The 26,843-nt window shown below is 44.8% G+C and overlaps 1 protein-coding gene across 1 annotated transcript in view; it reads right to left on the bottom strand.

The window, feature by feature from the left end:
* The window catches only part of TMEM132D (transmembrane protein 132D), a 1,480,018-nt gene that overhangs the window by 408,268 nt on the left and 1,044,907 nt on the right, over positions 1–26,843 (bottom strand). The gene's annotated exons all lie outside the window — the stretch shown is intronic.

Here is a 26,843-nt window from a genome sequence, read left to right as displayed (position 1 = left end):
AATAGTGCTGAATTGGAAGAAGGCGGAAGCTCCAACGTTAACACAATGGAAAAATGTAGTAAATAGTAATCTACCACTATATAGGGAAACATATTGAAGTAGAGGACATGGAGAGAAATATGAGAGAGTATGGGCAAGTTGTATAGAAAATTCCATAACGGCATCAGGATAAAACAGTATGGAGATAGGGCAAGCCACACCAAAAGGGGGAAAAAAGTGGGTAAGAGGGATATGAATGTATAAATGTATAATTATCATTTTATAGTATTTGAGGACATGACTATTAATGGATTTTATGGAAGCTCATAAGAGAGCGATGAATGTAAATGGTGAAATGTATAATGGATATGTAAAAAAACGAATAAAGAGATATTTAAAAAAAAAGCTAGTTCTGACGAAACCTGCAAACTGCAGCACAAACACACAATGATAGCAGCAGTTGTATCATTTTAGTTTCCTGATTATTATCTTTTCCAAATGATTAAGCTTATATTATGTGGGTACTCCTGAAAAGGTGTGATCAGCAATTCATAGCCTAGCATAAATATTATAAGTATTTGTTAAAGGTTTCCACAAGTAAGCAAAATTAATGGAACAGAAATTAAAGCCATTCTGCACCAGCTGCGGATGAATGGGTTGAAAGGAGATGTCAAACACATCACACAAGATCATTTATCTCCCTTTCCATTTTGCTTGCGTTTTTATCTGCATTACAGGAGAACTGGGAGGTGGTACAGTGTTTGTGCTGCAGATGCCCATGGCAAAAGTATACGCGATTAGATAATTCAAGTAGTAATCCTGTGATCAACTTTCCCAGTGCAAACACATCTGGGATACACTAATTATGTGTTGTGCATTTATTTCTCATAGAAAGCAAATTTCCATTTATACAATGACAAGCAAACTAGCAAGAAAGCTGGAGGCCATTTCATTTGTTCCAGCAGTGCCTTTCTGCTGCTGTGTGAGCAGTTTTGGATGATAATTTTGGACTAATCTATAGAATCAGATGAGAATTATCTGTGCGTAGAACAGAAAGTGAAAGATAAAACTACAGCAATTTTATATGCTATATGAACATTATCCGATTACTTACACAACTGATTATATGCTGCAGATACCTATGAACATGAGGCATTTAATTTTTGATGTAGCCTATCAGATTAAGAAATAGTTATATGTCTATTGACTGAACCACTCCTGATGTCAGTTATCACAACTGTTTTTATTTCCCTTGAATAAGATGGGCACCATAGATCTCACTGTAAAAAAAATATGCTTGTTCAACTTAAGCATGGTCTCATGCTTATGGCAAGCCACAGGTTCTGCTTTTGGTGGTATACTTCAATACACTGCAAATATAGCCAGATAGACCACTTACCTACTGTACCTTCCAACTGTCCCAGATCCAGTAGAACCGTTAGTTCAGGGCATGTCTGGATATGAAGTGTTGGAAAGCTCATCCCTGCAACAAACACCTGATCTAAGCCAGCACTGAAGGTTCTTGCCCACACCTGCCTGTGTGTTTTTCAGACAACATCAGTACAACTACCACAGGCCAGCTCTGACTTCTATGTGAAATCAGAAAAGTTCTGGCCAAAAGCATACTTCTGAGACAAACATAAATTTAGTATGTGCTGCATATCTACTGACCCAACTTCAGGGTTCATGCTCCTCAAAACATTTATTTCGCTGGAACGTAAAGAAGGACGGAGCTTATTTGTATACTTTTAACGATATGTGCATACTGTAGGACAGCCTTTCTCAACTTTTTCAAATTAGAGGACTCATTGAAATAAGTTTAGTCTCAGAGAGACCCTGTCAAAAATGACTATATCTACAATTCAAGAAACATTAGTGTAATGGTAAAAATGCTCCTTACACTTGTGGTCATTGGGAAGAATTACTGCCATAGGCCCCTTTCACACTACTGCGACTTCAAAGCCACATGCGTTTGATGTGATTTTGCCACAACTTCGGGGAATGCCTGTGTAAACTTGAGTTCTATGGACCTAAACTCACACCAAAGTCAGACCAAAGTAGTACAGGGACTACTTTGAAGTCGGTGCAACTTGAAGCCACACATATATGAATGGTATGCATTGGATATGATGGGGTACAACTTGTCATGCGACACAAGTCACACATGTGCGAAAGGGGCCTTAAAGATAGCTAAAAAGATCAGTGGTGTCAGTGGGATCTTATCTGAGAGGCATAAATTATCAATTTCTCAAGGAACCCCTAGGGACCTTTGGAGGAACTCTAGTTGAGAAACCCTTCTGTAGATAGTTAAAGGAAGAGATGATGAAATCAATTTTAATCTAAATGTTTTATGTCACCATTCAGTGGAAGTAAAGAGGAGATATGACAGAAAATGTTCAAGGTGTATTTGAACCATACCAAAAAAAAAAAGGTTCACATATTATTTTATAACAACTGTTATTATACATTTCCACACATCTGATACAAATGAAAAAATACAATATTGCATTTGTTTCAAAGATTCCATCAAGCCTGAGGTGCATGTATTGCAACTTTAGTTCCATAAGACATCCCTTATTTTTCGGGGCCTAGATATGACACAAAGTAATTGGAAATGCAAGGCTAAGGACATATTTATCCACACTATAATCAATTACATATATTCCTTCAGTATGTGTGATCAGAATTTTTAAAACAATGTGCCCAGCAAAGTTATTAACAATCTCTACACACTCTATGGGGATGGTGAGTACAGGCTATTTATTGCAAATAGAGACAACCGGACTGTGTTTTTATTCCATGTCTGTGGCATTTTTCCCACCATTGACACCACTCCAGGGATTTCCTGCTGCCTTGACACCTAGATGTGGCTTCCCTCTTACCACTGACACCTATACAGAGCATTCTTCTTGACACTAATACCTGCAATTCTCCTTTAAAGTAGGAATATGGATAGTGTTATAGTGTATCCATGAAAAAAAATGTAGAACCACCCCTTGTCTCCACCCCATACACAGAGGGGGTAATACAGATAAGTTGTGTGGAATTTTTAAATAAAAAGCAATGAAGTAAAATGTACAAAACATTAGAAATATCTGGTACTTACCATAGTAAGCTCAGAGGCAGTTACAGATGATTTCACATTATTGTCATATCCAGCAAAGAGACACTCCTCATATCCAGCAAAGAGACAGCTCAATCCAGCAAAAAAAGATACTTCTCTGCTTCTCTCCTTGCTTCTCACATCAGAGACATCTCCCATATCCAGCAAAGAGACATCCCCAATTCCAGTAAAACGACTGGCCAATCCAACAAAGAGACATTTCCATATCCAAAAAAGCGACATCCCCCATAGTCAGCAAAGAGACACCCCAATCTAGCAAAGAGACATCCAGCATATCCAGCAAAGAGACGGACCAATCCATCAAAGAGACATCCCCAAAATCCTCAAGGAGACACCCCTTATATCCAGTAAAGAGACATCCCCATATCCAGAAAAGAGACATTCCCATATCCAGCAAAGAGACATCCCAATCCAGAAAACCATCACCCTCCATTTCCAGCAAAGAGACAGCCTTCATATCCAGCAAAGAGACAGCTCAATCCAGCAAAAATATACTTCTCTGCTTCTCTCCTTGCTTCTCATATCAGAGACATCCCCATATCCAGCAAAATTACATCCCCAATACCAGTAAAACGACTGACCAACCCAGCGAAGAGACATTTCCATATACAGAAAAGTGACATCCCCCATAGCCAGCAAAGAGACACCCCAATCTAGCAAAGAGACATCCAGCATAGCCAGCAAAGAGATGGACCAATCCAGCAAAGAGACATCCCCAAAATCCTCAAGGACACATCCCTTATATCCAGTAAAGAGACATCCCCATATCCAGCAAAGAGACATCCTCATATTCAGCAAAGAGGCATCCCAATCCAGCAAACAATCACCCTCCATATCCAGCTAAGAGACATCCCCCTATCCAGCAAAGAGACACCCCCATATCCAGCAAAAAGACAGCTCGATCCAGCAAAAAACATCCTCCATAGCAAATAGAAACCCACCTTTTTCAGAAAAGAGACATTCCCAATATTCAGCAAAAGAGACAGGTCCATCCAACAAAGAGACATCCCCATGTCAAGTAAAGAGACATCCCAATCCAGCAAATAAACTTCCTCTATATCCAGCAACAATACAGCCCAATCCAGCAAAGACACATTCCCATATCCAGCAAAGAGACTTCCCCCAATCCAGCAAAGACACTCCAATATCCAGAAAAGAGACATCCCCCAATCTAGCAAAGGAGACTTCCTCAAACTCCTCAAGTAGACATCCTCATATCCAGTAAAGAGACAGCCCAATTTAGCAAAGAGTCATCTTACATATTCAGCAAAGAGACATCCCAATCTAACAAAGAGACACCCCCGTACCCAATAAAGACACAGCCCAATGCAGCAGAGAGACATCCCAAAAACCCTTAAAGAAGCATCCCCCAAAATTCAGCAAAGATACATCCCCATATCCAGCAAAGAAACAAGCCCATCCAGTAAAGAGACATCCCACTCCAACAAAGATACAGCCCGATCCAGTAAAGAGATTGCCCCATCCAGAGAAGAGACATCCTTCTCCAGCAAAGAGACAGTCCAATCCAGCAAAGAGACATCCTCACCCAGCAAAAAGACATCCCCATCCAGCAAAGAGACAGCCCCATCCATCAAAGAGACAGTCCAGTCTAGTAAAGAGCCCAATCCAGCAAAGAGACATCTCCATCCAGCAAAGAGCCAGCCCCATCCAGCAAAGAGACTTCCAGATCAAGCAAAGGCAGCCCAGTCCAGCAAAGAGACAACCCCATCCAGTGAATAGACATCCCACTCCAGAAAAGAGACAGCCCCATCCAGCAAAGAAACATCCCAATCCAGCAAAGAAACAGCACAATCCAGTAAAGAGATTACCCCATCCAGTCAAGAGACATTCTACTCCAGTAAAGAGACAGCCCAATCCAGTAAAGAGATTACCCCATCCAGTGAAGAGACATCCTGCTCCAGCAAAGAGACAGTCCAATCCAGCAAACATACATCCCATCCAGCAAGGAGACAGCCCTATTCAATAAAGAGACAGTCTAGTCTAGTAAAGAGACAGCCCAATATAGCAAAGAGACATCCCCATCCAGCAAAGAGTCAGCCCCATCTAGCAAAGAGACATCCAGATCCAGCAAAGAGACAGCCACATCTAGCAAAAAGACATCCCCATCCAGCAAAGGGACTGCCCAATCCAGCAAAGAGACAGCCACAGGCCTCTTTTCAAGCAGCATTAGCAGACACAGCCCCATCTAGCAACTTTGTTAATTTACCAAAAAAGCTATCTATAACAACTTATATCTACTCCACTGTCTTTCCCACCACATAGTGAGTACTGAGCAGCCAGGACAAGCTACCTGCACTGCAGATCTTCCACATAGCTGAGTTGGGAAATGTTCACTTATCAATGAGGTGAGATATCTCTTAGCCTGTCTGACTACTGTGTTACTTGAATTCCCTTTGGACTGTCAAACAGCAAAATGTTATAGTATTAGTGTCCAGTATGTGTATGCTATGTGTGAAGTGATGGTTCAGTCTGTGAGTATATAGTGAATTGCGGCATGTGATGAGTCTTTGCAGAGTTGGTCACCTGGGAAGAAAGCTTCACTTCTTAACTTATTTCATTTTGAGTACATTAAGGTGAAATCAGTTGGGTCAAACTAAGCTATATGGATTACATTTCACTTCCATGTAAAAAATCCATAGTTGTACAGCAACTATACTATATAGCAAAGTAAGCCAATTATAGCACTCAGTTCTGTAGCTGGAGCAGACCTCATGATTTCAATAATGAAAATTAAATTCAGACTTCTGTTCATTCCACAAGGACATATTTATGTGAAGCTATGCATTTTTGATAAAATAGATCAGAATTTTGCTTTAGGATTTTAACCTCTTAAGAAAATGAAAACCAAATAGTGAAATTAGAAATATGATGCATAAGAAAAACTGAGAACTTCACCACAGACAGGTAATAGGCAATGATTTGCAAAGATTACCTTGGGGCTCTCATAAAAATAGCTTCGATGGCCAGGATAAACATTGGTATTTTAAGACATACTTTTTTTCTTAATATTCATTTCATTTGACATATGTAATGTATGCTAAAGGTAGATTTTTGCAGACATGTCAGCTTTGGTATATAAAGTACAATTTAAAGAAAGTTTTCAGGAAACAAGTAAACTCAGTAAACTGCTAATGCCATCCGTCAAACACTGTTGTGTTATTGTCTTAAAAATTAACCTTTTTTTAACGCAATCTACATATTCTAGATTTCAAGGAATCCTCATTAGTGATGGACGAACTTCCGACGGGACGTTTCGCGAACGCGAAACGCGAACGGACACAAACGTTCGCGAAAACGACCGTTCGCCGCGGGCTCCATTGACTTCAATGGGAGGCGAATTTCGCAAACCTTTAGGTCGAATTTGCGGCCACGGGGTAATTATTAGGGGGTAGCACGTAGTCCCACCACCTGGACAATAGCATAATACATGTATGAGGTGAATTTGGGATCGATAACTACAAGCATTTTTTTTTTATTTGGGAAATTGTTCTGACAATTCAGGACTATGGAGCTAATGAAGGCAATGGAGGAGAGGGAAGGTCAGGGACCAGGGTAGGCAAACAAGAGGGTGCAGGAGATACAGAGCACTGACAGCAGCACCGTAATACAGAGCACTGACATCAGCACCGTGACATACAGCGCTGACAGCAGCTCCGTGACATACAGCGCTGACAGCAGCTCCGTGACATACAGCGCTGACAGCAGCTCCGTGACATACAGCGCTGACAGCAGCTCCGTGACATACAGCGCTGACAGCAGCTCCGTGACATACAGCGCTGACAGCAGCACCGTGACATACAGCGCTGACAGCAGCTCCGTGACATACAGCGCTGACAGCAGCTCCGTGACATACAGCGCTGACAGCAGCTCCGTGACATACAGCACTGACAGCAGCTCCGTGACATACAGCGCTGACAGCAGCTCCGTGACATACAGCGCTGACAGCAGCACCGTGACATACAGCGCTGACAGCAGCTCCGTGACATACAGCGCTGACAGCAGCTCCGTGACATACAGCGCTGACAGCAGCTCCGTGACATACAGCGCTGACAGCAGCTCCGTGACATACAGCGCTGACAGCAGCTCCGTGACATACAGCGCTGACAGCAGCTCCGTGACATACAGCGCTGACAGCAGCTCCGTGACATACAGCGCTGACAGCAGCTCCGTGACATACAGCGCTGACAGCAGCTCCGTGACATACAGCGCTGACAGCAGCTCCGTGACATACAGCGCTGACAGCAGCTCCGTGACATACAGCGCTGACAGCAGCACCGTAAGCAGCCCCAGGAGGAAGTCAGCACAGCACAGGGATGGTGTGATCCCCTCATAATAAGAACCCCCAGGAGGAAGTCAGCACAGCACAGGGATGGTGGGAGCCCCTCATAATAAGAACACCCAGGAGGAAGTCAGCACAGCACAGGGATGGTGGGAACCCCTCATAATAAGCAGCCCCAGTAGAAATATGACACCGCTCAACCTCTTCAAAGAGGAGGGTAGGGGCATATAGTACGGTGTGCTTTTTTGGGTCAGGGAAGTGAGCCAAATGAATTAAGAAGGTCTGTGTGCTTGATTCCAAAAATTGTTTATAGACATATACATGGTCTACTGATCACATGTGTTGAATTCCTCCGAGATCCATGCCTCATTCATTTTTAGAAATGTGAGGTAGTTAACACTGTGGTGAGCTAGGCGAGTACGCTTATCGGTCACAATCCCCCCTGCTGCGCTGAACGTCCTTTCGGACAGGACACTGGATGAGGGGCAAGCCAACAGTTCGATTGCAAATTGGGCAAGCTCTGGCCAGAGGTCAAGCCTGCCCACCCAGTAGTCTAGGGGTTCATCACTCCTCAGAGCGTCCACATCGGCCGTTAACCCAATGTAGTCGGACACCTGACGGTCTAGGCGTTCCCTGATGCTGGATCCGGATGACACCTGTCGATGGGTCGGCTGAAAGAATGACCTCATATCCGAAGTCACCAACACATCTTCAAACCGGCCTCTTCTTGCAGGCGCTGTTGGATTGGTACCCGCAAATCCTTCTCTGGGAGTGGGAATTGCTCCTCTGCCAGCGCACGCAAAAGCAGAATGCAGCATTTCTCGAAGCAAGGCCTGGAAGTGCTGCATTCTGACAGCCCTCTGCGACGGCGGTAACATTTCCGCCATTTTGTGTTTGTACCGGGGGTCTAAGTACGTTGCCACCCAGTACTGGTCCTTGACCCTCATGCTTTTTATACGGGGGTCCCTATTAAAACACTGGAGCATGAAGGCCCCCATTTGCACTAAAGTGGAAGCGGTGTGGTGGCCTGGCTCCTGCTCATCATCCAGGATAATGTCGTCCTCTTCATTCTCCTCTCCCCATCCTCGCACAACAGGGATCCCAGAAAGGTTTAAAGCATGCTCTTCTTGCTCCTGCTCATCCGCCCCGGCACCATCCTCCTCTGACTCCTCATCAGACTCCTGTTGTTGACTTGTCTCAGATAGAGTAGCCCCCCCTGGGAATTCATCCAGCATTGCGACTTCCTCATCTTCCCGCTCCTGCTCCTCCACAGCCTGATCAATGACACGACGCAATGCACGCTCCAGAAAGAAGGCATAAGGTACCATGTCACTGATGGCGCCATGGCTGCGACTGACCAGTTTGGTGATCTCCTCAAATGGCCGCAGAAGTCTGCATGTGTCGCGCATGAGCAGCCACTGGCGCGGTGAAAAAAAACCCAGCTCCCCAGAACCGTTTCTTTCGCAGAGTTCATACAGGTAGACGTTAACTGCACGTTTCTGCTGGAGCAGCCTATCAAGCATATAGAAGGTTGAGTTCCATCGCGTCGGGCAATCGCAAATAAGACGTCTGACCGGCAGATGGTGTCGCCGCTGAATGTCAGCAAGGCGAGCCATGGCCGTGTAAGATCTTCTGAAATGGGCCGAGATTTTCCTTGCCTGCCGCAAGATGTCCTGGACCCCAGGGTATTTGACAAGGAATCGCTGCACGACCAAGTTTAAGACGTGTGCCATGCACGGCACGTGCGTGATTTTGCCCTGTTTCAATGCGCTAAGCAGATTGGCACCGTTGTCACACACCACTTTACCAACTGTCAAATTGAGCGGTGTTAGCCACTCATCTGCCTGTGAACGCAAAGCTGAAAGGAGTGCCGGGCCAGTGTGGCTCTTTGCTTCCAGGCACAACAGACGCAGCACGGCATGGCAACGTCTCACCTGGCATGTGGAATAGGTTCTGGGGAGCTTGGGCGGTGCAGTGGAAGAGACGCTAGCAGCGGAAAAGGAGGAGGCAGCTGAGGAGGAGAGGGAGGAGGATGGAGTAGGAGGAGGAGAAGAAGAGTCAGGCCTGCATGCAATCCGTGGCGGTAAAACCAAATCTACACGGGTGCCACGGGTTACATGCTTGACGGCCGTCAGAAGGTTCACCCAGTGGGCAGTAAAACTGATATACCTTCCCTGCCCGTGTTTGCTAGACCACGTGTCTGTGGTCAGATGTATCTTGGCACCGACACTGTGTGCCAGAGATACATTCACTTGCCGCTGAACATGGCCATATAGCTCTGGGATGCCCTTCTCTGAGAAATACTTCCTTCCTGGGACCTTCCATTGTGGTGTTCCAATGGCCACAAATTTGCGAAAGGCCTCCGAGTCCACCAGTTTATATGGCAGTAGTTGGCGGGCTATGAGTTCTGACAAGCCAGCCGCCAACCGTTGGGCAAGAGGGTTATCCGGCGTCATCATTTTTTTACGCTCAAACATTAGGCCCACGGAAGCCTGCCTTTTTGCAGAAAAATGTGAGCTTGGCGTGATGGAAGGTGGAGTGGAGGACAATTGTGAGGAGAGAGGAGAAGGAGAAGTAGAAGACGAGGCTGGACGGTGAGAGCCTGCAGTGTGGCTTTGTGTGTTCCGTTGCTCCCACTGGGCTCGGTGATGGCTGCTCATGTGCCTTCTTAAGGCGGTCGTCCCTAGGTGAGTATTGGGCTTACCGCGACTAACGCGTTGACTGCAAAGATTGCAGATGGCAACGCTATTGTCAGCAGCGGACACGTTAAAAAAAGCCCACACTGCGGAGCCATGTGCCGGTGTCCTGGGAGCGCCAGATGTGACCGTACATGGTCGATGACTCGCTCCTGATACATTTGCAGTCTGCTTTGTCCCTGCTGTGCAATGTAAGTCATTGCTGCTTCTCCTCCCTATCTGCTGGTCCATATCTCCCTCTGAACTCCCCTCCTCTTCCTCTCTTGTGGGCACCCACGTGACATCACTAGACACGTCATCATCAACGTCACCTTCCCCACCGCTATAAGTAGAGTAGGCAGCAACACCGGGGACCAACCTCCTCCTTGGGCTGATCTGGGTACTGGCGTCAGACTGCTGAGTAGCGCTTGTTGCTACCTCCTCTTCCTGATCCAATACCAAGAGTGGCTGCGCATCAGAAATGTCCTCTTGATATGGATCGGAAAATAATTCCAGTGACTCAAGCGGAAGGTATGTGGTGGTGGTGGTGGTGGTCGTGTTGTTGGTGGTAGTGTCTTTGGGGGTGCACATAGCAGAGAGTGAAGAAGAGGGTGCAGATCGAGAGGATGAGGAGGGTGCAGAAGAGTAAGGCTGAGCGAGCCACTCAACCAAGTCTGGTGCATCCTTTAAAGTAATTGAACGCACCTTCTGCAACTTCCCACTTTGGCTCAAGCCTGTTGCTCCTGCCCTACCCCTACCACCCCTGCGGAAGGGCCTGCCTCTTCCTCTGCATGTCATTTTTTAAATGACCCTGTGACAAAACTCTTAGTCCCTATACCGCTGAAGGACTGCTGCAGTATAGGTGAGCGGTCAGCAGTGGTGCACGTCAACCCTATCTATTGTGGACCTATAGCGGTCCTTACAGAACAGCAGACTGTACCGCACTCAAGCCTATGTACCGTAGCACCCTATACCAAGTTACCAGTCCTTATAAGAACTTTTGTGGACCAAGCAGGTTGTGTATTAGTGTTTAGCAGACTGTACGTCAGTCCCTATACCGCTGAAGGACTGCTGCAGTATAGGGCAGCGGTCAGCAGTGGTGCACGTCAACCCTATCTATTGTGGACCGATAGCGGTCCTTACAGAACAGCAGACTGTACCGCACTCAAGCCTATGTACCGTAGCACCCTATACCAAGTTACCAGTCCTTATAAGAACTTTTGTGGACCAAGCAGGTTGTGTGTTAGTGATTAGCAGACTGTACGTCAGTCCCTATACCAATGAAGGACTGCTGCAGTATAGGGCAGCGGTCAGCAGTAGTGCACGGCAACCCTATGTATTGTGGACCGATAGCGGTCCTTACAGAACAGCAGACTGTAACGCACTCAGGCCTATGTACCGTAGCACCCTATACCAAGTTACCAGTCCTTATAAAAACTTTTGTGGACCAAGCAGGTTGTGTGTTAGTGTTTAGCAGACTGTGCGTCAGTCCCTATACCGCTGAAGGACTGCTGCAGTATAGGGCAGCGGTCAGCAGTGGTGCACGTCAACCCTATCTATTGTGGACCGATAGCGGTCCTTACAGAACAGCAGACTGTACCGCACTCAAGCCTATGTACCGTAGCACCCTATACCAAGTTACCAGTCCTTATAAGAACTTTTGTGGACCAAGCAGGTTGTGTATTAGTGTTTAGCAGACTGTACGTCAGTCCCTATACCGCTGAAGGACTGCTGCAGTATAGGGCAGCGGTCAGCAGTGGTGCACGTCAACCCTATCTATTGTGGACCGATAGCGGTCCTTACAGAACAGCAGACTGTACCGCACTCAAGCCTATGTACCGTAGCACCCTATACCAAGTTACCAGTCCTTATAAGAACTTTTGTGGAACAAGCAGGTTGTGTGTTAGTGATTAGCAGACTGTACGTCAGTCCCTATACCAATGAAGGACTGCTGCAGTATAGGGCAGCGGTCAGCAGTAGTGCACGGCAACCCTATGTATTGTGGACCGATAGCGGTCCTTACAGAACAGCAGACTGTAACGCACTCAGGCCTATGTACCGTAGCACCCTATACCAAGTTACCAGTCCTTATAAGAACTTTTGTGGAACAAGCAGGTTGTGTGTTAGTGATTAGCAGACTGTACGTCAGTCCCTATACCAATGAAGGACTGCTGCAGTATAGGGCAGCGGTCAGCAGTAGTGCACGGCAACCCTATGTATTGTGGACCGATAGCGGTCCTTACAGAACAGCAGACTGTAACGCACTCAGGCCTATGTACCGTAGCACCCTATACCAAGTTACCAGTCCTTATAAAAACTTTTGTGGACCAAGCAGGTTGTGTGTTAGTGTTTAGCAGACTGTGCGTCAGTCCCTATACCGCTGAAGGACTGCTGCAGTATAGGGCAGCGGTCAGCAGTAGTGCACGGCAACCCTATGTATTGTGGACCGATAGCGGTCCTTACAGAACAGCAGACTGTAACGCACTCAGGCCTATGTACCGTAGCACCCTATACCAAGTTACCAGTCCTTATAAGAACTTTTGTGGACCAAGCAGGTTGTGTGTTAGTGATTAGCAGACTGTACGTCAGTCCCTATACCAATGAAGGACTGCTGCAGTATAGGGCAGCGGTCAGCAGTAGTGCACGGCAACCCTATGTATTGTGGACCGATAGCGGTCCTTACAGAACAGCAGACTGTAACGCACTCAGGCCTATGTACCGTAGCACCCTATACCAAGTTACCAGTCCTTATAAGAACTTTTGTGGAACAAGCAGGTTGTGTGTTAGTGATTAGCAGACTGTACGTCAGTCCCTATACCAATGAAGGACTGCTGCAGTATAGGGCAGCGGTCAGCAGTAGTGCACGGCAACCCTATGTATTGTGGACCGATAGCGGTCCTTACAGAACAGCAGACTGTAACGCACTCAGGCCTATGTACCGTAGCACCCTATACCAAGTTACCAGTCCTTATAAGAACTTTTGTGGACCAAGCAGGTTGTGTGTTAGTGATTAGCAGACTGTACGTCAGTCCCTATACCAATGAAGGACTGCTGCAGTATAGGGCAGCGGTCAGCAGTAGTGCACGGCAACCCTATGTATTGTGGACCGATAGCGGTCCTTACAGAACAGCAGACTGTACTGCACTCAGGCCTATGTACCGTAGCACCCTATACCAAGTTACCAGTCCTTATAAAAACTTTTGTGGACCAAGCAGGTTGTGTGTTAGTGTTTAGCAGACTGTGCGTCAGTCCCTATACCGCTGAAGGACTGCTGCAGTATAGGGCAGCGGTCAGCAGTAGTGCACGGCAACCCTATGTATTGTGGACCGATAGCGGTCCTTACAGAACAGCAGACTGTAACGCACTCAGGCCTATGTACCGTAGCACCCTATACCAAGTTACCAGTCCTTATAAGAACTTTTGTGGACCAAGCAGGTTGTGTGTTAGTGATTAGCAGACTGTACGTCAGTCCCTATACCAATGAAGGACTGCTGCAGTATAGGGCAGCGGTCAGCAGTAGTGCACGGCAACCCTATGTATTGTGGACCGATAGCGGTCCTTACAGAACAGCAGACTGTACCGCACCCAAGCCTATGTACCGTAGCACCCTAGACAGACCAAGTTACCAGTCCTGATAAAGAGCTTTGTGGAACAAGTGAGTTGTGAATGATTAGCAGACTGCAGCAGAAGGGCAGCAGTCAAGTATAATATTCTTTCTATATTTGGAAGAAAGAATATTATACGTGTACAAGCCTATTACCGTACCACTGATACCAGTCCTGAAAAGAACCTTTGTGGAACTAATAGTAACAGCAAGTCTTTAAAATTATCCTCACTGCCTGACACACTGCTTCCTGCCTGTCCCTATACAAATTGGCAAAAAAGAGTAGGCTGGAACGATTAGCTGGAACAGCTCTTTTGTGGACCTGATAGTAACAGCTAATGATGATGATGATGATGATGATGAAGAAAGACTAATCTGGCTGAGCTGTCCCTAAAATAGCAGCATACAGCGCTCTGTCCCTTTATCTAAACTGACAAAAGAAACTCAGGCTGCTGACCTAACACCTATACCAGTCCTGAAAAGAACTTTTGTGTACCAAATAGCTAGCGTTTTCTCTGTCCCTACTCCACACAGGATCCTTTCCCTACAGTGACAGAAGAAAGAATGTAAAATGGCCACCGGATCGGGTGTATTTATAGGTTAGGGGGAATGTCCAAGTGTCCATGAGCTGTCATGTCTCAATTGGTTGTCCTGTAACACATGATAAACGTGTCACGAAAGGTTAAAGTTCTTGTATACATTAAACACGTAAGTCCGCCGGGGCGAACGACGGAAAAAGGCGTTCGAACCCGCGGACGGCGAAAGTCGGAAATTCGCCGCGAAACGACCGCCGGGCGAACCGTTCGGCCATCACTAATCCTCATACATGGGTTGTCAATCTGCTTCCCGAAGAGTTCACTCCACAACTATTCCTTTCTGCTTGAGGTATCATTAACTTATATCCAAACTTTCAAGGCAAGTTTGAATTTGATCAGTGCCTGTGCGGAACCTATTAGTGTGAATGATTTATTACAGCAGGCTAAATACTCTGTATGTGAGAGATAACAATGACCTGACAGAGTTTGTATTCGGTCATATCGTTTATGCATTACTAACAAGTAAAATTGGTTTACAAGAAAAGGCAATGAATGAATGAAGAACAAAAATCATCAGAAGTTAGGCTAAGGTTTCTGTATGCATTCATAGCTTAATTTTCATTCTGACCGGAGATTCACTTTATATCTCTTTTGATAGCTCTTTTGGGCTAATCTGTAAATAAATAAAGTTGGACAGCTTATGGAAAATATGTTAACAAATTCTTTTAAAATTAACCATTTGTTAGTTCAAAATCCTTGTGTTCTCAGGACAAAGCATTTTGGAAAATGGAGGCAAAAATGCTACTGTACCATTATCAGGTCTGAATCAAGTCCCAGTGAAAATTAAAGTGACATAAACTTAAATAAAAAATTCATACTATTTAGGTATGTGTAGTACTGTGCAAACATTTTAGGCAGGTGTGAAGAAATTCTGTAAAGCAAGAATGCTTTCAGAAATATATATTTTAATAGTTTACTTGAATCAACTGACAAAATGCAAACTGAGGGAACAGAAGAAACATCTAAATCAAATCAATATTTGGTGTGACTACCGTTTGGCTTCAAATCAGCATAAATTCTTCCAGGTGCACTTGCACACAGTTTTTGAAGGAACTCGAAAGGCAGGTTGTTCCAAACATCCAAACTAACCACAGATCTTCTGTAAATGTAGGCTGCCTCAAATCCTTATGCCTCTGCATGTAATCTGAGACAGACTCAATGATGTTGAGATCAGGGCTCTGTGGGGGCCAAACCATCACTTCCAGGACTCCTATAGTAGTTCATCTTTACACAGAAGATTGTTCTTAATGACAGTGGCTGTGTGTTTGTGGTCATTGTCCTGCTGCAGGATAAATGTGGGGCCAATCACACGCCTCCCTGATGGTATGACATGATGGATAAGTATCTGCCTGTATTTCTCAGCATTGAGGACACCACTGATCGGGCAACTTGAGGACCGTAGAAAAGAAAGAAACTTAATGCAGCAGATGAAAAACACATCATGCTTTCTTCCTTTTAACTTCAGAAGATGTCTAGAGGTGGCATCGGCACAAAACTGTCAGAAACTGGCGAAAATTAGTGGAACCCAGGGACACCCTAACATTCCGATAAGTTTGACCATAAGTAACCTTCATGGAAGATTTGCAGCCAAAAAGCCAGACCTCCAACATGAAAACAAGGTTAAGTGAATATGTATGAAAACATAGAACCGGGGTGCAGAAAAATGGTGGCAGCAGGTGCTTCGGACTAATGAGTCAAAATTTGAAATATATGGCTGTAGCAGGAAGCAGTTTGTCTGCCAAAAGGCTGGAGAGAGGTACGATAATGAGTGTCTGCAAGCAACAATAAAGCACGGTGGAGGTCCCTTGCAAGTTGGGGGCTGCATTTCTGCAATTGGAGTTAGAGATTTGGTCAGGATCAATAGTGTCTTCAATGCTGAGAATAACAGGCAGATGCTTATCCATCATATCATACAAACAGCGAGGCATGTGATTGGCCCCACATTTAGTCTGTCTGGGATTATATGAAGAGACAGATGGATTTGAGGCAGCTTACATCCACATAAAATCTGTTAGTTTTGTCCTAGTTATCCAAGATGTTTGAAACAACCTACTGAGTCGCCGAGTCCCTTCAAAAACTGTGTGCAAGTGTATATAGAAGAATTGAAAAATCGATACTGTTTTGAAGGCAAAAGATGGCCACACCAAATATTGATTAGATTTGTTTTTCTCTTCTGTTTATTTTCTATTTTCTTAACATTTTTATTTCTGAAAGCGTTCTTAATTTACAATATTTTTTCACACCTGCCTAAAAGCCAGTTCACACTATAGAAACGCAGTCTGGGTGTGTTCCAAATGCTTTTTTCCAAATGCTTTTCTGCATGTGCATTTTTGATGTGATTTTGACATGTTTTTGGTGTGTTTTTGATGTATTCCAGTGATTATTTTTCTCCCTCTTTTTTCTTCACATTAAATAAGAACATGTGTGTTCCTGTGTGTTTTTGATGAGTTTTACCGCGTTCAAGTACAGTTTAGTGCTGCAAAAATGCAGCGTGTTCTAATTTTTTTTTCTGGAACGTACTGAAACTGACCATACCGGTGTGATCTATGCCATTGAAAAATATATAACCTACTATCCATGCATTTTTTGTTGCATCATGCATCTTCATGTCAAATCTTTTCTCTCTCTGTCTATAATCTTGGACTAATAGAGTTAGGTTAGGCACATTCGACCTTTTTTGTCTCTATAATGTCAAATCTTTTCTCTCTATGTCAAATCTGTTCTCTCTATGAAGAATAATCTTGGACTAATAGAGTTAAGGTTAGGCACATTCGACCACAGGTTCGATGGACACAGATCGTTATTGTCAGCGTCATGTCAAATCTCCTATCTATATCAAACTGTTGTCACAGCGAAAACTAAATTAAAGCATTGTTTATGATGGATTTTTCGGTTTTCGGATTCTGCACGTTATAGTTTGTTAATACAATAACGAAAATACACGAAATTCGTACGAAAATGCATTCAGACGAAAACGAATGCACATGTCTTGTAAATAACAATTGCACAGAATATAGATTACAGGGCCATTAAATAGTGGATGTGTATAGAATATGTTTGAAAAATAAGGATAGTTTTTAGTTTCCGTGTATCTAAATCTAAGAACAAAAATGCTATACTGTATTTATGGAGGTGCAACCTAGGTTTCTTGCTCCTGATCTGGACTACAGAACAACCAACTCTCCCTCTTCAATGTTATAACATAGGGAAGGGTGTTTTATAGTCCACAGAGGGCTGATAACAATGCATGAGATTTCAGAAGAAAAGCAACAAGGAGAACAGAAAGTTATCATCTTACAAGATTTCTGCCACCATCAACAGGCATTTATTTGCATTGTTTTAATAGATTATAACAAAAAAAAAAAAAATAATTCAATGGTTTGTTTAACAGAGTAAATTGGGGTAATAAAAATAAGTTGATTGTTGGGGTTCACATGCATTTTAATCCATCCATAAAATCTAAACAATGGTGGTTGGTTCAAAAATCAGACAGCCGAAGGAAGTGAAGAGAGATGGTGCAGTCCACTCATACTATAAACAGAACCTTCTCTCTACTTCCTGAAGTAAAAAGCCTAATTTCAATCAGTGGAATACTAAAGAGTGCCTATGACACGTTTTACAATTCCATTGTGCCTCCGTAAGAGCAATGTAGTGGTTGGAAACAGGTAAATGAATTCTGGGCTCACACTGCATGTGGAGGCACACTGAGACTATATGGATGGACACGCCATCTTCAGTAAAGCTAAGTTGTCACACAGGCAGTGCAGTAGGAGAAGCGGAGTGGATGGAGCCTGATAAGGAGGACATATAGAGAAAAATCTCAGCCACCACACACAATACAAGCCCAGCGTGTAATAAGTGATAGCAGCCGCAGCCTAACTCCAGCCAAGTCTCGCCCTCTGACATGTTTCCTTACACCCATGGGGCTTAGTCACAGAGGTAAGGAGCCTGATAAGGATTTAGAGACACCAATTCCCCATCAGACCCTCTCCCCTTGTAATTGACAGCAGGTGGCGGGGGGGGAGCTATAGCCAATTCACAGCCTGCTATTGGCCATAGAGTCTGCCCACTTCCTGCTGTTAATCACAATAAGAGAGGTGACCTGATTGGTGACTAGGGTATCAGTTTCCCCATCAGGCTTTGTCCACTTGCAGCATCATTGTCTGCTAGGAGTGTGTCGGCTGTGAAGTTTACAGCATTCTTTACAACCAGTGAGAGAAGGCAGCAAAACATGCCACCTGCAACACAGCATGCAGAGATGGGCGCTCTGCTTGTCTTGTATGCCAAGTTAGAGTTGATCTTATTCAAGTTGGTGTTATGTGTGAGCTGAAGGTTATTTTTGAGTATGGTGCAGTGACAGCACCACTTTGTAAAAGAGCGGTGGTAAAAAGATACCTGAATCTGCTGTACAGGTCAGTAAGGCTACTGAAATAGATGGCAGGGTTTTTTTTTCATCTGGCACAGGCATTTTAAAGGGTCATACCACGAGAGAAGTGTCCATAGTGCTTTATTTAATTCCTCACACGTTTTTTGTCTTTGTCTGACAACTGTTTAAAGCCTTATGTAAGTCTTATGTAAGCCTTATGCTTGCTTATTTATCAAAACACGTTTCTAATTTGAGTTTTGCAAACATTTTAGCATATGCTTTAGCTTCTGCATTATTAAAACATAATTGGCAGCAATTTTTCAGTGTGTGAAATTTTTCTGCTGTAATATTTATGTAGAAAACCCAAACGTGGGTTCTCAGATTTCTTTAGTTTTTCACATCTCCAAATTGGTAATAATAAGTTAGCAACACAAATACTAATACAGTACATTAAAAGGTCAGTGCTGGACTCTAAATGCTTAATATAAGATTATAATCAGTGCCTTTGTAAAAGTATTCATACCCCTTGATATTTTCCCCATTTTGTCATGTTACAACCAAAAAACTTAAATTTATTTTATTGGGATTGTATGTGATAGACCAACACAAAGTGGCACATAATTGTGAAGTAGAAAGACAATGATAACTGTTTTTCACATTTATTTACAAATAAATATGTGAAACGTGTGGCGTGCATTTGTATTCAGCCCCCCTGAGTCAAGAACCACCTTTCACTGCAATTACAGATGCAAGTCTTTTTAGGTTTGTCTCTATCAGCTTTGCAAATCTAGAGAGAAACATTTTTGCCCATTCTTCTTTGCAAAATAGCTCAAGCTCTGTCAGATTTAATGGAGAGCGTCTATGAACAGCAATTTTCAAGTCTTGCCACAGATTCTCAATTGGATTTAGGTCTGTACTTTGACTGGGCTATTCTAACACATAAATATGCTTTGATCTAAACCATTCCATTGTAGCTCTGGCTGTATGTTTAGGGTCATTGTCCTGCTGAAAGGTGACCCTCCACCCCAGTTTCAAGTATTTTGCGGACTCACAATTATGTGCCACGTTGTGTTGGTCTATCACAAAAAAAACCTATAAAATACAAGGGCATGAATACTTTTTCAAGGCACTGTATATGAAAGAAACTGACACACTACCCTCCCCTCACCCGAGATACTAGCCTACTCTAATATCCCTATAGTAAAAGAACTGCCAGCCTACTGGCTCTCTTATTTTGTATTTACCAATCATATTCCTGAAGTAGATTTTAAACATAACAATGACATTTAGTTTGCTAAAGCACTTTGTATTATAAATCAAAATAATTGCCATTGTTTTTTTTTCACCATTGCATTTTATTTTAGTGATGCATTTTGCAGCACTTTCTGTCTATATGCTTGCACTCAACCAAAGTTTGTTGCAATAGCCAAGGTCTCCTCCTGAATTCTGTGTGACAAAAGCAACAATGCAAAAGCATTGGACATGCCGTATAAAGATCTTCATTAAGGTTCAATGACATTGTCAAAAGCTACAGATTTAAAAATATTGAAAGCAGTAGCGGCTGGTGCTAGAGGATTTGGGGGGGGGGGCAGGCAGGCCCCTCTAGGTCTGCCCTCACGCTACAGTAGAGCCCTCCAGCTGTCAAGGCTCCCCTGGTGCAAAGGCACCATGGCTTCTGTCATGACCCAGTCCTCATTCCAGGTACTGGGTCTTCCTGTCCTGATTGGCCGGGAAGCTGGAAGCGCTCTGCGCCTTGAGGACAATATGAAACTGGCCAACTGGGGTCTCGGGATGTGGTCGCGTGCCTGGGGTGGCCAACCTGGTACAGACCTGTTGGTCCAGCACCTCGCACAGTGCACAGCTACACTGATGGTGCTGGCTAGGGGGGCAGTGCCACAGGCTGGGGGGGGGGGGCAGTGCCCCCGCTTCCCTTGTGCACCTTCCGCCACTCATTGCAAGTGACTTTTGTAATTACATTAAAGTGACTCTGTCAGTGTCATGTACATGAAAGTTTAAAAAAAAAAACACATACCTGTAAAGAGAAAACAGAATACTTGCCCACACTTCCACTAACACATTAGAATGCTGCTCCATTGCTTAGCAGTCAATCCACACTGTAGTGCTCCCTTTTTCCGGCCTCTGACCTTCACATCACCACTGGAGATGGTAATGGCATGGGGGTCAGCAGGAGGAATCAGTAAGCACTGCTATGGACACAGGCGATCGACACTTCCAGTAGTGTCAGTTTCCCAGCAGACTTCAGCAATGGAGCAGTGTTTGGTGGTGCATGTGGCAGGACAGGTAAGTATTTTGTTTCTTTTTTTATAGGTACACGATTTGTTGAGACATTTGACTTATATGAAATTTTATATAATATTTAAGGGACTAAGTTTACATATAGGTTAAATACTTTAAAACTGCTAACAGCTATACCGTGCAGTCACCTGGACACTGTCTAATTTCTTGAGCCTGCCCTTTAGCTTTAAACTCATAATAGTTGCTAATGAAGAGGAAGATGTGCCCCAAACAGATCATGAGAAAATGAAGTACTAGTCAGTCCCAAGGAATGGACTGCACATCAGTTTCTTAACCCCGTTATTTATATGGTTATTGATATACGTAGAAACTACTGTAAGGAATACAAAAGTTACTTAACCATTCAAATTGCTAGTGCACCTTGGTGAGTTTAATCATATACAGTCGGAGATTAGTGGCTGGACTTACCATTGCCCCCAACACATCCCTTAGCAAGTAGTGATTGATTGAAAACCACTGTACACCTCTTCATTCATTACTGCTGGCATCTCACCCACATCATGTTGTGCACTTATCTAAACATGAAGCCATTAAATTGATCTATAATTTTGGTAGAAGATTACACATTAGGCCATTAAAAGAGCAATTCCTTTTGCAGACCATTGCCAACAAAATAAAATTCAAGGTACTTGTGCTGACGTTTACAACACTTTGTGCCCTTGTGCTGTCCTATTGATCTAAGTGCTTAACCAATTACATCTCCAGCTGCAGTCTCATATCCCTGAGAAAGAACCAGGCAGCTTTTACCTAAATTCAGCATGGATGGCAAGAAATAATAAACCCTAAGTAATGAATAATTAATGAATTATGTTTTTAATTGTATTGTATTTTCTAGGATTGAAAAATAGGAATGTCATTGCTAGCATTTGTGATGTAGTAACCCCCCCCCCCCCCCCCCCCAAAAAAAAGCCATGTTGTCACTTAAATCTGCAATATAAAGTGACAACATTCAGAGTCTCTGTAATTAAAACTATTTGTATTCACCATGGCAAGTAATCACATCATTCCACACTATGTTTTGTAGACAGACTGGCAGCGATGGTAAAACGCTTTTAATTTCAGATGCTTTGGCATATAACCCTTTATTGTAGAATGGTATCAAATGATTTAGCGTAAAAGATTACCATGCTTCCAAGTTTTCATATTGGTCTGGGAGGTTAGAAAATGCATTTTTTTCCTGTCTGGCTCTATTTTAATGGAAATACATACTTTAAAAAGTCACTTTTTAAAAAGAGTAATACTTCACACTCTTGCTTTTACATTTTGATTAGAAAAGAGAAAACTGGTGTGTCATGTTTGGGATTCAGTACAAATCAGGCCAATTTCAGGCAAATCGCTGATAAAGATTTTAGCCTGATTCGGAGTCTGTTCTTTACTTATATTTGTTTCATTTTTATTTGTTACATTACACTTATCAAAAACAGCAGGTATTTAGGCTGAGCCCCCAGTACAAAGGCCACAAGCCACGTTGACACAAGCTCATATGCCTTCTAGCATTAGATGAATGCCTTAACAGTGTGCCTCCAATTAGTAAATGGGATCCCCCCTCAAAGCAGCACAGTGTTTAGGGTAACAATTCAGGAGGAGGCTTTGTGTACAATATATATATATATATATATATATATATATATATATATATATATATATTCACTGAAAAGCATCACAAACAATAATGAAAGCATATCCATTTGATTTATGTTAACCTTTTACTTTAAAAAAAGTGGTGAACTAGGACGTGAGTAAAAGTCAAGTTAATCATTGCAGGAGAAGTATAGCCAATAAGTTTTTGGCTATACTTTTTCAGCCGAAAGCTAAAAGCTGATGTCATTCAGCCGATCTAGGCTCTGAAAAGATGCAGACCATATGGTCAGGATCCACCCAGAAGCCTGGACCAGCAGCTGGCTCAGCCTCTCAGCAACCTACTGAAAGTCTGAGCCAGTCCCTTCCTCCCCCTCTACAGACCAGTGCTCCAGTAAGCACTGGGACAGAGCAGACAGCAGACGGCTGACAGTTTTCAGGGTAGAGCCAGTGGGGGTAGCTGCAGCTGGCATTGGTGCTGCAGGTGAGTATTTTTTTTGTTGCCATTTCCGCACTTCTGTATGTGAATTTCTGTTAAGTAATGCTGTCATTACCAGGATTCAGGCTGTCCCTTTAGCACATAGCAAAACCCAGCTGAAACAGCACTTGCTTGGGTAGCAATAGGGATTGGCCAGCTCATTAATGTTCACCTTTAAAACACCTGTCTCAACACAGCAACAGTGCTAATGATCGTGAATGCTACCTTTGTGTGCTCATGCTTGATCCAGCTGATGTCTTCTCTTCTCTGAGTATGCTGTGTATGATCCGGCTTCTTCTGACCCTGCTCTTTACTCACTGCTGATTCAGTATTGTGTGAACTCTGATCTACATGTGTATGACCTGTTTTGTTCTGAACCTGCTCTTTCTTTGCCACTGATTCAGTACCATGTGAACTCTGATCTACATGTGTATGACCTGTTTTGTTCTGACCCTGCTCTTTCTTCGCCACTGATTCAGTACCATGTGAACTCTGATCTACATGTGTATGATCCGGCTTGTTCTGACCCTGCTCTTTCCTCACTGCTGATTCAGTATCATTTAAATTCAGATTGACATATGTGTGATCTGGCTTGTCTTGATTATGCTTTTACTTGACCCTTCTAGTGCTACCAGATTCACCATTACAACTCGGCTATCCTTATCTGCTCCTGCTATGTACCAGTCTCTCGATGTTCCACCTACATCTGAAGTGGTACACCACAACTACTAGCCAGCCTGCTCTGCTTAGGCTCGGTTCACACAGGGGCGACTCCGATCCGACTTCAGGTCGCCCCTAGTCGCCTCAGGTCGGACAACATTTAAAAATCAATGTAAGTGAATGAGAGCCGTCTTAATGCACGCTACTGACAGTCGCTCTGACTTCAAAAGAAGTTCCTGTACTACTTGAATCCGACTTGTAGGCGACTTGTACCCATTGATTTCAATGGAGGTCGCCTCCAAGTCGGATCTCTGTGTATACGGAGGCGACTTTAACAGAATTATTAGCTCTGAAGGGGGAACTCCACGCCAAATTTCTGAAAAAAAATTGGCGTGGGTCCCCCCTCCGAGAGCACACCAGGTCCTTAGGTCTGGTATGGATTCCAAGGGGAACCCCCTACGCAGAAAAAAACGGTGTGGGGGTCCCCCCAGATCCACACCAGACCCTTATGCGAGCACGCTACCCGGCCGGCCAGGAAAGGGGGTGGGGACGAGTGGGCGCCGCCCCCCCCTCCTGAGCTGCACCAGGCCGCGTGCCCTCAACATGGGGGGGTGCCTTGGGGGAGGGGGGCGTGCGGTCCCCCCACCCCAAAGCACCTTGTCCCCATGTTGATGAGGACAAGGGCCTCTTCCCGACAACACTGGCCGTTGGTTGTCGGGGTCTGCGGGCGGGGGCTTATCGGAATCCGGGAGCCCCCTTTAATAAGGGGGCCCCCGGATACCGGCCCCCCACCCTATGTGAATGAGTATGGGGTACAATGTACCCCTACCCATTCACCTGTAAAATAAAGTACAAAAAAAAACACAACACACAAGATAAAATAGTTTATTGCACAGCTCCGGGGGTCTTCCGTCTTCGGGGGTCTTCTCGCCGGACTCCTCCGCTATCTTCTTGTAGCTCTTTTACTAGCGGAGGAGCACGGCTTTCTTACTCGCCGCTGCCCTCTTCTTCCGACTTCGGGGGTCTTTTCCCCCTCTTCGGTTCTTCTGCCGGGCCACCGCGCCTTCTTATAGCTCTTTTACAGGCGGTGGCCCGGTCTTCTATCGCCGCCGCCGCCGCCTTCCGTTCTTCTTCTTCTTCTCCTGGAGATGTTGACTCGACGCTCTCTCCGGCCGCAATGCCAGGGGCGCGCTGCGTGGCGACTTATATAGGGACAAGGGGCGGGGTCATCGGTTGATGTCACGTGGGTTGATGTCACATGGTGATCCCGCCCCCTTACAATGTCACAGTCCCGGAGAATGCTGGGACTGTCGCCACGTGACATCAACCCATGTGACATCAACCGATGACCCCGCCCCTTGTCCTTATATAAGTCGCCGCGCAGCGCGTCCCTGGCATTGCGTCCGGAGAGAGCGTCGAGTCAACATCTCCAGGAGAAGGAGAAGAAGAAAAAGAACGGAAGGCGGCGGCGGCGGCGGCGACGGCGATAGAAGACCGGGCCATCGCCTGTAAAAGAGCTATAAGAAGGCGCGGTGGCCCGGCAGAAGAACCGAAGAGGGGGAAAAGACCCCCGAAGTCGGAAGAAGAGGGCGGCGGCGAGGAAGAAAGCCGGGCTCCTCCGCTAGTAAAAGAGCTACAAGAAGATAGCGGAGGAGTCCGGCGAGAAGACCCCTGAAGACGGAAGACCCCCGGAGCTGTGCAATAAACTATTTTATCTTGTGTGTTGTGTTTTTTTTTGTACTTTATTTTACAGGTGAATGGGTAGGGGTACATTGTACCCCATACTCATTCACATAGGGTGGGGGGGCCGGTATCCGGGGACCCCCTTATTAAAGGGGGCTCCCGGATTCCGATAAGCCCCCCGCCCACAGACCCCGACAACCAACGGCCAGGGTTGTCGGGAAGAGGCCCTTGTTCTCATCAACATGGGGACAAGGTGCTTTGGGGTGGGGGGGCCGCATGCCCCCCTCCCCCAAGACACCCCCCATGATGAGGGCACACGGCCTGATACGGCTCAGGAGGGGGGGCGCCCGCTCGTCCCCACCCCCTTTCCTGGCCGGCCGGGTAGCGTGCTCGGATAAGGGTCTGGTGTGCATCTGGGGGGACCCCCACGCCGCTTTTTTCGGCGTAGGGGGTTCCCCTTGGAATCCATACCAGACCTAAGGGCCTGGTATGCTCTCGGAGGGGGAACCCACGCCAAATTTGTTTCAGAAATTTGGCGTGGAGTTCCCCCTTCAGAGCTCATTGGCCACGGCAAAAGTCGCCTGGCCTGGGGCGACTTGTAAGTCGCCCCAGGTCGTGTCTAAAAGTCGTGTTCAAGTCGTCTCCAAGTTGCCTCACGAAGTCGTCCTGAAGTCGTGTCGCCCCTGTGTGAACCGAGCCTTACAGTCCTGCTCATGGTATGTGGTTTTATTTACTAACATTTAGGGACAATCAGCACATCTGAACTGTTTTACCTGCTATCTAACTCCTGGCTTGACAAATCCCTGTTAAATATAACATTAAAATAGATTTTTCTTATATTTGTATGATAAGTTCCAAAAAATACCTGTTGATCCTGTCAGAAAGCCTAAGCTATCCTGCGTCCTTTGCACTCTGCAGTATTATCTCAAGCACTATTACCTTTCTACACTGGCTATCTCCGGAAACTACAGAATGCCTTCCCCTTTGTTATGACGATCAAGAGAGGGAGAGTTTTGTGTAGTCCTACCACACTTCCTTTTTTAAGGTGACAACACTGCTTCTTCAACGATACAGTACAGTACAGGAAGAGTATTACTGGCATAATCACCAGGTTAAAATTCAGGGGAAAAAAAGAGTGCAACCACTACTGATAAGCTGGTATACATTTGTATTTTATAGTTTAAGTGCACTTTAAATTGATTTGATAAGCTGCCATTTCACTGGGACAAGAGGTAATATCTACCCAGGGCTTTTTTTCTCAGAGAATAGGTGCAGGAATGCCCCCTTTTGAGTCACCCCTTGTCTCTGCCCCACCCCACCTCCGAGCCCTATTCCTTGGTTCCACCCCCTACCCACCTTCCAGTACCTCCCCTTTTAAAGAATACAGAAACACATATAATTTTGTGGTGCTCAGTAATTTGTATGGAATTTGGAAATGATAGCAAGAAAAGCAGTAAAATAGATACCCTGCAGCCAGTAACAAT

Source organism: Lithobates pipiens, unplaced genomic scaffold (genome assembly GCF_037356315.1).
Source record: "Lithobates pipiens isolate NorthernLeopardFrog02 unplaced genomic scaffold, aLitPip1_a1.2 Scaffold_3, whole genome shotgun sequence".
In the NCBI taxonomy this organism is placed as follows: Eukaryota; Metazoa; Chordata; class Amphibia; order Anura; family Ranidae; genus Lithobates; species Lithobates pipiens.
This window is presented reverse-complemented; position numbering and strand designations above follow the sequence as displayed.